Below are 15,059 nucleotides of genomic sequence, written 5' to 3'. Positions count from 1 at the left end.
AGTGGTAACATAGCTAGTTTCTATTTGTTAAATTTAAATTAATATTTTAGTTCCGATGTTATCCTAATATATCAGTGCAAAAGGCTTTTTGTGCGACATGCACTGTGTTAACAGTCTGGTTGATAAGCAATAAGACAATTGATTGATTGTGAAACTGGAGATATTGCGTGGATTTGCAAATCACCTATTCATTCAAATTACCAGTAGGAAGTACTTAAAGTAACCTTGAACGTATCAGATCGAGTCAACAGACGTTTGCTTAGTGTTACACCAGCACACAACAACATTTATTCGATGACAGGACAGACAAAATGGGTCCTGTTCTACATCCTTTGTTACACATAGCTAGGAGCCGTAGTGTGTCATGATGTTCGGACCGGCCGTCTGTCGGTTTCCACCCAACGGATCTGTCAAGCGCTAGATTTGAGACAATCACCGCCATGGGAGACCATTACACCAGAATACTAAAAATGTATTTATGAAAAGTAACTGACAAAAATGCAGTTTCTTTATCCCTTCTGCTGAAACTCGAGCATTTCTAAGATTTTAACAACATAACTACTCATCTACTATTGGTACTCGTTGTTACTCACTTTGGCCTGCAAATATCATCTGCAAGCCAAGAGAACATTTTGGTTTGGTGGTATAAATTGTTTTTATTGGTGTGCACCCGCATATTTATGCCAGGACTCACGTATGTTCAGATTATGGTGTGCACTCTGGGCTTTGTAGAATCCGCAGTACAGAGGGCCAAGTGGGGACCTCTGTGTGTGAAGTTAGGATAGCTGTTCAGAACCTGTGAAGCGTCAACGACGCCAGTAAAATATTATTAGAGTCAGTTATTTATTCATAATGTTTACAAGTCACCATTATTCTGTAGCAGCCTCGGCTGTTGCTAATTCAGCTGCGTTTCGGATTCTAGCTAACGTCCGTCAGGTCGCTTCAGAGTTTGCACGCCCATGAGGGGATGTCAGCGATCCTGGCTGCACGGCGGTTTTCGCGCTGGCTGGGGAGCGTACCTCGGTCCACTCCGAATTCTACGATAACCCTTGTTGACCCATCCTCGATGTACCTGGTGTCGGTTCACCTCCTCACTATCCCTGGTAGGTTTTAGCACCTGAGTGTTGAACAAGAACCTGGACCCCAAGAGGCCCTGTTACTGGCTTCCACATTGAATACCGGTATTGGCAGCACACTGCAATGTGGTATTGTCGGAAGACAGTTTCTCTGTCAGTAGATGGGAGGCAGAGGGGAGCACCAAGTTCGTCACAGTGACGGCCATTATCTTGACTACATCTTTGGCTACTTCATGGACTGTGCTGGAGCATCTAGGACGTAGATTCAGTACAGTATCGTCATCATGGAATCGAGTGCTATTACTGTGAAAGCCATCGATACCAGTGATCAACTCATGACAAGAGCTGTAGAGCTGGAGTATTTAAAGTGAGCTTGTGAGAGGTTATGGCACAAAGCTCGATTCGTAATGATCGAATGTGCCCTTATTCTGCTACATTCACCTAACAGTCTGTTAACCGCTGTGTCGGTCCCTCGCTATGTGCACTTATGAAATAGATACAGTTTCTTGCAGCATGCTTTATGGGATAACGAATATGCTTGTCTCGCTTCCTTTGGTTTTCCGTTCTCTTTCTGTCGAATGCTTATTCCTTACTAGGCAGACAGTGTCGTCGACTGGCCCACTTGCGACATAATGTCTCGCTTTCTACTTCCGCCTCTGTCGCTGGTATGTCTTGAATTTGCCAGAGGTAATGTGAGTGGGTTTTAATAATGTTTTTTTCTGATTTCTACCCCTTACTAATCTGTGCATAACACATACCTCCCCTTTAAAAAAATTCATTTCGAATTTTTCTTTTCTTTCACTTATTACTAATTAGTCTATACCTCTCATCCATTTAAACAAAAGTTATCCTCTGTTTTTTTGGGTTGCTTCTTAATGTGAGTCTTAAATCTTAGTTGGCTTAATTGGTCTGCTTCGCCATTCTGTTCTGGTTGAATAAACTATTTACACTTTCCACTTGCATTACACATTGGTACTTTGTATCCATTCCACAGGTATCTTATGGATGGTGGCCTCTTTTGAATGAGATATCTTATGCTTTACGCAAAAGTAAGACTGCATAATCAAAACTAGAACCAAGATTATGTTTGTCGTTGGCGATGTTCCCGCTTGGTTCAATTTATTTTGTCCTAATTAGTATGCAATGACTGCTTTATTAATCATGTGTGGAAATCGGACTCGTAAATTACGGGAGACAGTCGCGTGCAGTAGATGCTTAGTGATGTGATGGCTGATCACTCTCTTTAGTCTGTGAGAGTTTGCAATCTACCACACGCATTTGTTTAAGTGATAGTAAACAGATGGTTAAAAAAATGATCATAGAGGAAACTTAGTAAATTTAATGTTAACTGCCTTTCGGGTGACGATCGTATAGGATTTTACTTCAACATGGAGCACCTAAATTTGCAGGAATTACTACTATTATTGTGCCTATATTCACGTATATGTAATTATTTTAAATAGCACAGCTCTTTTCATCAAAATTAACACAATAAACTTTTAATGAGTAAGCTGATAAGCTTTGAAGACGCTTATCTACTTTGATTGTAAAATATTCAACGTCAGTATTATAAAAATGTTTTAGAAAAGGTAAGAAACATTATAAGTCACTTAGCAATATGAAATCAGAAATTACGTAATGGATCTCAGTTACTACCTGTACCTGATTTTAACTAACACATGCTCAGATTTCGTCACACACTGCTGGTATCCATTTGCAAAGTACACATGCCATTATATTTTACTGAAGAAAAGATGTAGAAGTTTCACTTTACCTTGTGGTATCTTTTTCTCAACAGTAACAGGGTTACTTAGCATCCATTACGATATGTGGCTGATTTTAATTTATATCTTAAATCTCAGACTAAGTCGTCTAAATGATTTTCTATTCAAATAAATGCCAACTTTTATCACTGTAAAAATCTTTGGTGTAAAACAATGAATCTATAAAGATGTTGATTTTTAACTACATAAATAAACACACGAAATAAGCATTTGCTTCATAAATAACCAGTCTATTATTACTCAACTACCAGTTCCAGTTATGTCATGGCTTTTATACGTTTTACTTATATAGCTTCCCCACTTGAAGTCCACTTTACGTTGTAGCACAAACAAAATAAGACTGTTACATGTTGTAGCACAGACGAAATAAAACTCCTGCATTTCACGTGATGACAAGCTATGTCTAAGACTCTTTAACAAATACTACTGAAATGTAAAATGGCAGCTTGCTATTTGTGGCTCTGAATGCTAAAGCATATTCATCTATACGTATTGCCCGAAACATGCTCTTGCAGCTTGAAAAACCCCGTGATCCACAGCATAACTGATTTTTTACTCCACAATAACCTCTTCTTCCATAACATAGTTTAGCTCACTTTTTAGAAAATAGTAGCATCATTCAGCTGTCATCCGTTGCTTTTTCTACCAGTGCTCGATTTTCAGCACGCAAACGCCATACACGTTCACTGTGCTCACACTACAACTGAGTATGTAGACAACTTTTTTTGGAGAGCTTCCTCTTCTCAAAAAGGGCGGGATACCGCCACTCAGAATAATATTTGGGAATTCCCTTAACATTTATTATTTATTTCTAAAGCCATGACTGTTTATAATACACAATAATCTTTTTAAAAAATTAAACAAAACACAACATATTTAATTATTTCATAATATAGTTGAGTAAAAGTGTAACTTACGATTTTTGCCATTTCCGCCACAAGGTGGCAGCAGTTGTGGTGATTCGTTATCCACCCGTTTTTACAACCAGACTGCGACATTGCAACCACTCGATGGTATGAGTATCTACATTAGGTGTATCTCATACAGCGCCTCTTGCAATGCATACGTAACAATGCTGCTGCAGTGCCAGCTGTTACTTTCCAAAATTATGTTGTGTAAAGACGAACAATTTACCTTATCTAAATTTAGTAGTTCTGTTGATGAAGATACTTGTGTCCTTACGCTATGGTACACTGAAAATAATAGTATTTTGTCTACCTTTCTACCATTATTGTATCCCATGTTGCATTAGTTGATTTGCTGAAATTTGTCATTTTTCTGAAGATAATAATCCGTCTAAGGATTTAGCAAAGTGAAATGTAAGGTGCTGTTAATAAGGACTAGATTTTATTTAGGTAAAAAGAGATGTGGTTTCTCAGGCCAATACAACATTGGTCGGGACACAGTAATCATTTTTGTGCCAGTGATGGTATCTGGAAGGTGAAATTGTCTTCCTGATATTTCCCACCTAGTTCCCTTAATTAGCAATCCACTACCCTGTATTTCTGTTTTTATTATCCCAGCTGGTTTACCGTTTTTATAGCAAATGATAATTACTGTTACAGGTGTAAATATGGAGCAAATGGTTCAAATGGCTCTGAGCACTATGGTACTCAACTGCTGTGGTCATAAGTCCCCTAGAACTTAGAACTACTTAAACCTAACTAACCTAAGGACAGCACACAACACCCAGCCATCACGAGGCAGAGAAAATCCCTGACCCCGCCGGGAATCGAACCCGGGAACCCGGGCGTGGGAAGCGAGAACGCTACCGCACGACCACGAGATGCGGGCTATGGAGCAAATCCAGTAATTTCAATTCACTTGAATTTTGGCTGAGGAGCTACAACTTTTTTCTCACACTCTACTGCTTCTGTTTTCCCTAAGAATAACTACATTTCACACGACTGGTTCTTTGTTTGTATCGCCCTTCTTGGACAAATAATAACATTTTCTCTAATACAGTCTTTTACATCTGCTACGGACATAACACCATAAGCATTCTCCGTCCAGAAGCTAATAATACTTCGTGAGTTTTTATTTGTTTCCATTTTCCAGTTGTATACCATATAATGGGATATGGATGTACCGTGTAACACTGGTATTGTGCGTTTATATTGACAACAGGAAATTGTATTTTAATATGCAATCTAGCTTGATCAGTATCTGCTCTTACATCAGATATTCTATGAAATAAAGTTACATTCTTACTTGTTAAAGGCAAGACATGTGATCCCTCTAGAAAGTCTCTTTGTTCTTTCTGCAGCGCCACAACATTTGCTGTGGAGTTAATAACGTTGTACTCATTTGCCCATGACTAGCGTCATGCACCGCTTCATGCAAAGCTTCAGTCTCAATCCTTGCATCGTCTAATCACCTAATCTGTCTTCTAAGGTTCGTAACAATGTAGCTACTACCACTTCCTCATCTAGTTTGCTTAGCTGGGTTTGTATTAGCTCTAGATCACTATTTAAGACATTCCTGTTGTTCTGCGTATATTGTTCTAATTCTACCGTTAAGTTCTGTACTCTTTTAGTAAGACTGAGTATAACTTGCTCCAAGTTTCTTATGCGTGTTGTGTGCCAGTCTATTTTTGTCTTTGTATCTTCCGCTAACTCCTGTATGTTTCCAAGTGTGCTAATTATATTTTTGATATCTTCATTATCCGCTGTTCCAAACACAGTTTTTAACAGTTTCCGTCCTGCATCTAACCAATCTTGTTTTGTACCTGTTAGCATTCTTGGTATTCTCCTGTTAACTGTTGCATCTGAGCCCTCAATTTCTCATACGAGAGTTTTAATTACTGATACTCGTCCTGCATATCTTCCAACAATCCGTGTTTCTCTGCTTCTTGTTGTAACGCTATGAAAAATGGTTCAAATGGCTCTGAGCACTATGGGACTCAACTTCTGAGGTCATCAGTCCCCTAGAACTTAGAACTACTTAAACGTAACTAGCCTAACGACAACACACACATCCATGCCCGAGGCAGGATTCGAACCTGCGGCCGTAGCGGTCTCGCGGTTCCAGACTGTACCGCCTAGAACCGCACGGCCACTTCGGCCGGCTGTAACGCTATGAAACTATCCTTCATACGTCATTCCTTACTTCCCAGATAGTAGAACATCTGATTGCCTAGCAAATAAAACTCCATTGTACAGAAGCTGATTCTGTATCACATCTCCTCTGCTATAGCATAGGAATACTATACTCAGAAAAAGTTTCTTGGGTAACATCTTGGTACACCACTTGAGAGAAATGGAAGTACCGCCACTAGAGTGACCACTGTGGCCAGGTCGTTGACCCTCTTCCTTGACCGTTGAAGGAACCTCTGTCGATGCATCAAGCTCACCTCTAAGTGGTTTGACTCTATTTACATGGACTATAGAAGCTCTAGTTAGCAACTGTAATTTTACGTTGAATGGTGAAATCATTTCGATAACTTAGAAAGGTCCATGATATTTCGTAAAAAAAATTCTGTTTTGCCCTTTGAGCTGGAAATACCCATTGTCCTATTCAGTATAGTGACAGTCTGCTTGTCTGTTGTCCAATACATTCTCACTTCTCTAATGCTTTTATGTCAGCACGTCTTTGCAAAATTTCTCTCAATTTCTACGCCAAATTTTTCACTGATTCCCCCTGTGACCCCAGTTTAGGTTGAACTGCATCAAAAAGTGACGGAATTTTTCGGTCATATATGTATGGTGAGAGTCCACTTCCGGAATGAACTTTTGAATTATGTGCACTGATGTCAAAATTTAAATATTCATCAAAATCCGAATGCTGTGAATTTATACAAGGCTTAACATTTTGGATAAAATATAGTGAACTCGTTCTGTCCATCCATTCATTTGAGTATCGAACGGTCTGGTAAGAAACTTCTTAGTTTTCAATAAGCGACATAACTGTTTCATTAGTTCGGATACAAAATTTGTACCTTAGTCCATAATAACGGTTTCTGGCACACCAAATTTCAGTAAACAGTTGTTTACCGTGGCCTGTGCTACAGTATTCGCCTTCTCATCTGGGATGGATATCATAACCAAATATCCTGAAAACTGATCTAATATCGTAAGGACATAGGGCCTACTTATTACCCCCTTTTGTTCTGTTAAAAGTCCTAAAACATCCAACCCTAACATAGAAAATGGTTTGTCAGCTGCTTGTAGTCTCTGTAACTGATTTTCTGGCGACTCTAATATGCTCTTTGTACACATATGATGCAGTTTCTTCTATATTGTTGCACATCACTGCAACCCGTTTTCCACCAAAATCTTTCAGCTACACGTCTGTCAGTTGCACTTTTCCCTCCATGATCTGATAAGACGTGGCTGTGTGCTTGGCATAACACTTCAGTTCTTAGCGCTGCAGGAACTACAATTCGAGATCCGCACTTCGTTGTGTGTGTGATATCTTATGGGACTTAACTGCTAAGGTCATCAGTCCCTAAGCTTACACACTACTTAACGTAAATTATCCTAAGGACAAACACACACACCCATGCCCGAGGGAGGAATCGAACCTCCGCCGGGACCAGCCGCACAGTCCATGACTGCAGCGCCTCAGACCGCTCGGCTAATCCCGCGCGGACCGCGATCTGTATAGCAAGCCATCATGCATTTCAAACTGACATTGCATTCGAAACAACTGACACTCACTGTCGGTTGATTTTACCCTTATCAAATCTTCCTGGCTTCCGCCTACTGCCTTGTAAAGCTACTATCTTCCTAGTTAGCGTATCTGCATTTGTGTGTTTGACTATAGGCTTATGAATTACTTTACAGTCGAACTCAATTTTAATGCCCATCTCGTTAATCTACTTGTTGGATGTCTGAAACCTAGTGACCATTTTAAAGACCCATGATCTGTAATCACTTCGAATTTACAACTGTACAAATAGCAACGAAAATACGAGATTCCATAAATAACTGCGAACGTTTCTTTTTCAGTTGTCGAATAATTAGTTTCAACCTTATTGATTTGTCTGGAGGCATACGCCACCGGATGTTCTGTCCCATCAGCATTCTGACTTGAGACAGCCCAAAGTATTGTTGGATACATCACACGCAAGTATGAATTCCTGCTCAAAGTCAGGGAGTGTTAACAAAGGAATTAATGTTAACAGCTCCTTGATCTTCTCGAATGCTTCTTGACATTGTGTTATCCACTGAAAACCAACACATTTTCGAAGAAACTTAGTTAACGCTGTGCAGTTTCACCGAACCCTTCATGAACTTAGATAATAAGTGCATAATCCAATGAACGCCTGTAATTGCTTAATAGTTTGTAGCGTCGGAAAATCACGAACAGCAGGATATGCTCTCATTCTGTCTTGACTGATAATATGCCCAAGATACCTTACGTGTGTCTGAGCAGTATAGTATTTCTCCACATTAAGTGTAAGGAGCACTGCTCTCAATCTACTAAATACTTTATCGAGATGTTCAATATGATCTTCTACAGTTCTGGAAAGGCAGTTATATTGTCAACGTATACCATGCAGATTCTTGGCTTTAATCCATGAAGTACCACAGCTATTAGGCGTTGGAATGTAGCCCGATCATTTTTCAGTCCAAACAATATTCTTAGATACTGGAAATCACCTGCCGTTGTTTTCAAAGATGTCTTGGGTCTGTCTTCGGGAAAAACTTCCAGTTGGTGATAATCACTTCTAAGATCAATCATTGAAAAATATTTACATCTTCCTAGGTTCCATAATGTTTAGGATCAAAAAAATGGTTCGAATGGCTCTGAGCACTATGGGACTTAACTTCTGAGGTCATCAGTCCCCTAGAACTTAGAACTACTTACACCTAACTAACCTAAGGCCATCACACACATCCATGCCCGAGGCAGGATTCGAACCTGCGACCGTATCGGTCGCGCGGTTCCAGACTGTAGCGCCTAGAACCGCTCGGCCACCCCGGCCGGCGTTTGGGATCAGATATGCATCCATTTTGGTTCGTGTGTTCATTGAACGGTAGTCACAACAAAATCGATATTTTTGAGTACCATCACCATACTTTCTTTGGTATAATAACAATATTTATTACCACGGGCTATCACTATGCTCGGTAATGCCCTCACGTAATTCTTGATCTATAAATTCGTCTACTAGTCGTTGTAGGTGTTTCACTATTCTGTATGGTGTTCTGTAGACTGGTGGATTATCTCCAGTTGATATGCGGTCTTGTGGACCATTTGAACTGAACAAATATGACTATTCTAAGTGTAAAATTTTCATGGCTTCCTGTTCACTGTTTTTCAAGTGACGAACCTTGGCACGTAGCAGAGATGCACTAACAGTTTGTTTGATGCTTCGATCACCTTGTGATCCATCGATATCCTCATCCATGAGTATCTCTAAACTCGCTATAGTTAATCCTTTCGGGAGATTCACATCGTCTGTCACAAAGTTATCAAAGCTTATCGGAATCATCAGTTCCGCATTAACGTTGACTAAGGAGTGCAATGCTTCTTTGTATGAAACAATGCACTTCAGTTGATCCTTCATTGTTCTGAAGTGGCTCAACCACACATAATCTCTGCTGTGGCAATTGGCATCTACAGATACCGAACCTAGCTTCCCTGTGAGAGCAGGTACTATGTTGTGCGTACTTATCTTTAACGTACGCGTATACATTGAGTTGGTGACACCTTACTAATTGGTGTACCATGCGACATTGAAACATTAACAGTTGTTGGACTCATCGAAAACAACTTCCCACTAAGTTCAACTAAGAGCTGTGAAAGATTAATTTCTGCATGATGTCTACCCAGGATGTCCAGTCCGAGAATCACTGAATACCCTTGTCCCATGGTTGGCAACATTTCCTCGTGCTCACGAAACTCTATAGTTTCAATCCTAAAAGCGAGCTGTGTTGTTACCAGTGATATCAGATCATAATTTCCCAGTCGACGTAATTTATATCTTGAAGTTGCTAGTCTCCTCCGACCCACATGGTCTAGACTAAGCTACATGTACATGCGCACCGATATCGATTAAAAATTTACCTCCCCTACCATTCACAAAGCCCATCAAACAACAATCCGTCTCTGCATCAGTTTCTGCAGTGCTCTGACTTACTGGGAATATTTTCCGACGGACGGAACACTCCGTTTATGTCTAACGCTTTCCTTTGCTTGTTGCCATTACCCTGCTTTCTAGCCCCACACTCGTTTGTCTTATGGCCAAAATGCCCTCATCTGTAACACTGTGGTTGCTGTATTGCGCTGCAAATGCCCCTTCTTCCAACAACGATAACAATGTTTTCAGAAACAAAAAGTCGCTTATCATTGCGTACTCGTGTAGCAATATCTATTTCCTGCAAACGCGTGGCAACACGTAGCGCTGCAGCCAAATCCTCTCGACTTTCCACGCGTTCTCTTGGCAAACATTTCGCAGAAATTCCTCGGAAAAACACATCGAAAGCTGTTTTCTGTCCCCCTGAGTATGACGTGATCCACTTCTGATTCCCTGTTAAGTCATATGCTTCGGCATTTACTTTAGAGTTTATGTCTTAAAAATTCTCCAGTCTCATTTGCTTCTCTGTGGACCCACTCAACTTTTCCCTAAAAAACATAACACTTTTCTGCTTACGGTATCTCTGGCGCACACCTTACGCTAATTGTTCAAATGTATTTTCCTTGCTCAGCGTTTTGTGGTATATCACATATGTCTTCGCTTCACCCTTAAGGCGTAAACTGGCCATCCGCAGAGTAGTTGCATGTAGCCAATTACTCATTCCGGCTGCAGCCAATATATCATTAAGGAATTCCATTATGTCCCCTGTTGTTTTGTTGGAGAAGGCTGTAATTAGGTTAGCTAATGAAGGATCTACTGAGTAGTGGAGCACCGCTACTGGCGACTTCAATTTACTGGAACCCGACTGTGACTCTTGCGCAGCCCGCAAAGATTCTAATTGAACTACCAATTCATAATGCCGTAAATTTTGTTGTCAATTTTCCTCTAACAATTGCGACACTTCCCCGTCAGAGAAGTTATGCACTTACTAGTACTACAAGTTGATCCTGTGCCTAGTATTTTTGTGAAATTCACCGCTAACTTAATTTTGTACTGAAAATATGTGCTTCAAATAGAGCAACATATACCAAACAGGAAAAATACAGCGTACATTGTTCAGACCTACATTCAACTACCGGTACTTCTTTTGCCTAATCATCGCCTAGCGACCCTATTGCACTCTTCTGCTGCATGGCCATACCATCTACAAGTAGAACAAGTTTCTGGTTCGAACTTCGTACATGGTTCACTACGACCCGCTAAATTACAAACAGCATATCTCACAGGGAGCAAATATGCCTCTCTACAATTTCTCCTAAATTCTGATAACTCAACAAGCTCCGTAGGTTTCACAAAAGATACTTTGAACATAGTATACCCATCAAAATGCCTAAACTCTGCCATCAAAACAAAAGTAAAAGAAAAATGTATTTTGTGCTTACCGCATTGCGATTACTGTCACGATACGTGACCGTCGTAGATGAAGACCACTGCCCCCGAATTCTACGGATTTCAAGCGTTGGAGTCGAACGCTTCCGATGACAGATCCTCTGGTGCCGGCATAGGAGTGCAAAATCTTGGCACCAGTTTACAGAGGGCCGAGCGGAGAGACCTCTGTGTGAAGTCAGTATAGCTCTTGGAAAACTTTGAAGCGTCAACGACGCCAGTAAAATATTATTAGAGTTCAGCTCCAGTTCAATACAGACTACTGCCGCTTGCTCTCGCGGGCCAGAGGTTATTCTTCGTGTTATTCGGTCCATGTTAATACGTATCCATAAAACGAATATCGCACTAGACTAAGTACGGATCGCTCTATCGATTTGACATGTAAAATTCATCTTTTAAAAATCATTTTGTTTGTAATGGGAAACTGACGCTTTCCGTGAATGGGTGCCGCACGGAGGACATCCGTAGTATTTGTTTGAGCCACACAAAGCAAAAACAAAATTATAAATATTTACCGAAACACCAGGAAAATGCGTCTAACGATTCCTAGGAGGGACACCATCTATACTAAGGACCGTGAGCCTTCTGAAGTCGACAGTTGGGGAGGTGAGTTGGAAAAAAGGAGGAGGATGGTAACCTGAGCAGATGGTCTCATTTCTGTTGCTCACCACAAAACAACAGCAGCTCGGGAACGGCGGGTAATTCGTTTCTGGGAAAACCATCCATACTGCAATGCACGACAATTTCGGCAAGCTCTGTGCCTCACTCTTAGCCGTAGGTCTGTCAGTCGTCATCTAAGGGAAGATTGACTGAGAACAAGAAATACTGTTGTGAAATACACATTATCTATTTTCCACAGAGAATCCCATCTTGCCTTTGCTGCTGCACACGTCGACAGAACCCTCCATTTTTGACAACGAGTGATTTTCAGTGACAAAAAGTTTGCTGTACGGCATCGACAGGAAAAGTACTTGTTTAGCAGCCAAAAGGTACTAGAAATTACCCAAAACATATTTATAGTTGTCGAATAAGTGGCAGGCAACCGGTAACCGTATGTGCATGGACATCGGCTGAAGGGTGCGGGCTTCTGTGAGAAGTGAAGTAAAACTTGAGATGCGCGACTATACTGCATATTTGAAGAATGTGATGTTACCTTCTCTGAGAACGAGACTTTGCGATATTTGTGTTCCAACATGATTTCTCACCCATTCATACGCCAGACGTTGTTAAGAGGTGACTTGAGGATCACAGAAATGTTACCGTATTGGAATGGCAACATAAAGGAACTGACATAAATCCCATCGAGAATATTTTTCTATATGCGATTTCAGTCTTTCTCGGCGTATTCCACTGATGAATTCTTTTCGTGTTATCAGCCGAGTGGTGGCGTCGTATTGACGCAACGTTTAGATGAGTTTCGTACCCCCTGGTGAAGATGATGGCAACGAAACTCATCGAAACGTTGCGACAGGACGACGCCACCGCTCGGCTGATTACCCGAGAAGAATTCATCAATATTTTTCTAGAAACCATCAGCATAATAAAGGAAAAGGGACACTCATTGTCTACTCGCCGCAGCTTTTCTGATGCAATTCATGACATTTGGAACGAGATGCTTGAGTGTCCAAAGTAGTCGACTGGAGTTGTGAGCTCAGTACCCAATAGACCTTGGACCATTGTGGAAGGGGAAGGCGAATACGAAGGGCATTCCGAACAGCGTTAGCAGAGGTGTTTTCTTTTTCTTCTGAGGATTTAGTTTGTGGCAGCTAATCGGTCTTCCGCCATAGGCAGTACAGCAAACACGGTAAGCTTCTTAAGAGATGCCGAAGTTCTCTGTAAGTGCCACGAGCTGTCCACAAGAAAATGACATGATTTTTACTTTACTTCATTTGGAACTTTCCCATTATCGTTCCGTTTGTGTTTTGACATTCTTATCCATGATTTAATTTTATTCAAATGTTCAAATGTGTGTGAAATCTTATGGGACTTAACTGCTAAGGTCATCAGTCCCTAAACTTACACACTACTTAAACTAAATTATCCTAAGGACAAACACACACACACCTATGCCCGAGGGAGGACTCGAACCTCCGCCGGGACCAGCCGCACAGTCCATGACTGCAGCGCCTTAGACCGCTCGGCTAATCCTACGCGGCTTAATTTTATTATTATATATATCTTTATCAACGGAAGAGGTTGATATAGAGTTCAAAGATATAAGGAATAAATGGAAATTTTTAGCTTGGGGAATACACTGTTCAGAAATTTACATTTTTTTAAAAAACTTGAAGTAGTCATAGTACAACTAAAGAAGCAAGTCGAAAAAGTCATTATGTAAAGAACAAGCTGGCCTGTAAAGGCTGATGAAGATCATAAGAAAGATTAGTTAGAACTATTGTTGAGCAGGTCGGAGTGGCCGAGCGGTTATAGGCGCTACAGTCTGGAACCGCGCCACCGCTACGGTCGTAGGTTCGAATCCTGCCTCGAGCATGGATGTGTGTGATGTCTTTAGGTTAGTTAGGTTTAAGTAGTTCTAAGTTCAAGGGGACTGATGACCTCAGTAGTTAAGTCCCATTGTGCTCAGAGCCATTTGAACCATATGAACTATTGTTGATGGTGAGATGCCGTAACAGATATGTCACTTTCCTTTAATTCTGGGTTTTCGTGAAACCCTAGGACTGAAACTGATACCCTATTGTGTGCAAAGAACATAATAAGTTTTACAATTTATGTAACAGTGCAGAATATTAACACGCAATACGCAGATCAGGAACGTATTCACATCTCATTAATTTTATTCTCAATTAGTTCCAATTTTAGTATATGTACCGCCGAAGCGAGTACTTCTATTCTCACTGACGACATTGAGACGTACACAGTGCTGGTTTCATCCTGCCCAGCCTGTCCCGTACGGGTAACGGGCTAACCCACCTACAGCTGAGTACAGCCCACAGATACTGGCCAGCTCGCACGTCGCGAGGCCCGTCTCTTGTGCTTTTCCAGTCCTCCCGGCTGCTCACTGTGGTTGCTCGCCGGTCCACTCCGTTAATTATCTCCGCTATGTCACGTTCTCACACCTCGCTGCAAGTCCATTTCGCGACCCGTTTGTGCAATATGGAGTTTTCACAAACTTTATACGCTGGGCATCAACTACAGTGGTCGGCCTCGTCACCAACACCACTGGATGTTTCTTACCAAGGAAGTAGTGAAGGATAAGTTACTTGTAAAATAATTTTTTCTTCATTCAAGGGGATTCTTTTTTTAGGCTGTACTTTTCGAACGAATTTGTTGGTTTTGTGCAGTGCATAACGTGTGATATTTCTTTATTGTTTCAAGATGGGGTCATCGCCTTCATTGTTAATCAGGAACAAATGTGTTAAACTAATAAACTCTTGAGACATGGAGACACCTCATTAATATCTTCAGATCAAACTCTACCGTTATTAGGAGTTGCGTTCGATTCGGCAGCCAGGATATTCCTTTAATATTGTTATAGGCGAATGATGCAGGAACTTACGTCATGACTCTTCAGACCTAGGTTCACAGCAGGCAAAACCAGACCACATAACTGTTAATGATATCCTTACTCATCTGACAACGATTTCATGAAATTTTTCTGAGGCAGCAGAAAAAAATGAATTAGATGTCCAATAGGAAACCAAACTTGCTTAGCAACCAATGCATGTACGTTTGAAGAGGATTTGTGGCCAATAAATATACTAAATCCGA

The sequence above is a fragment of the Schistocerca nitens genome, chromosome 3 (genome assembly GCF_023898315.1).
Source record: "Schistocerca nitens isolate TAMUIC-IGC-003100 chromosome 3, iqSchNite1.1, whole genome shotgun sequence".
Classification (NCBI taxonomy): Eukaryota; Metazoa; Arthropoda; class Insecta; order Orthoptera; family Acrididae; genus Schistocerca; species Schistocerca nitens.
This window is presented reverse-complemented; position numbering follows the sequence as displayed.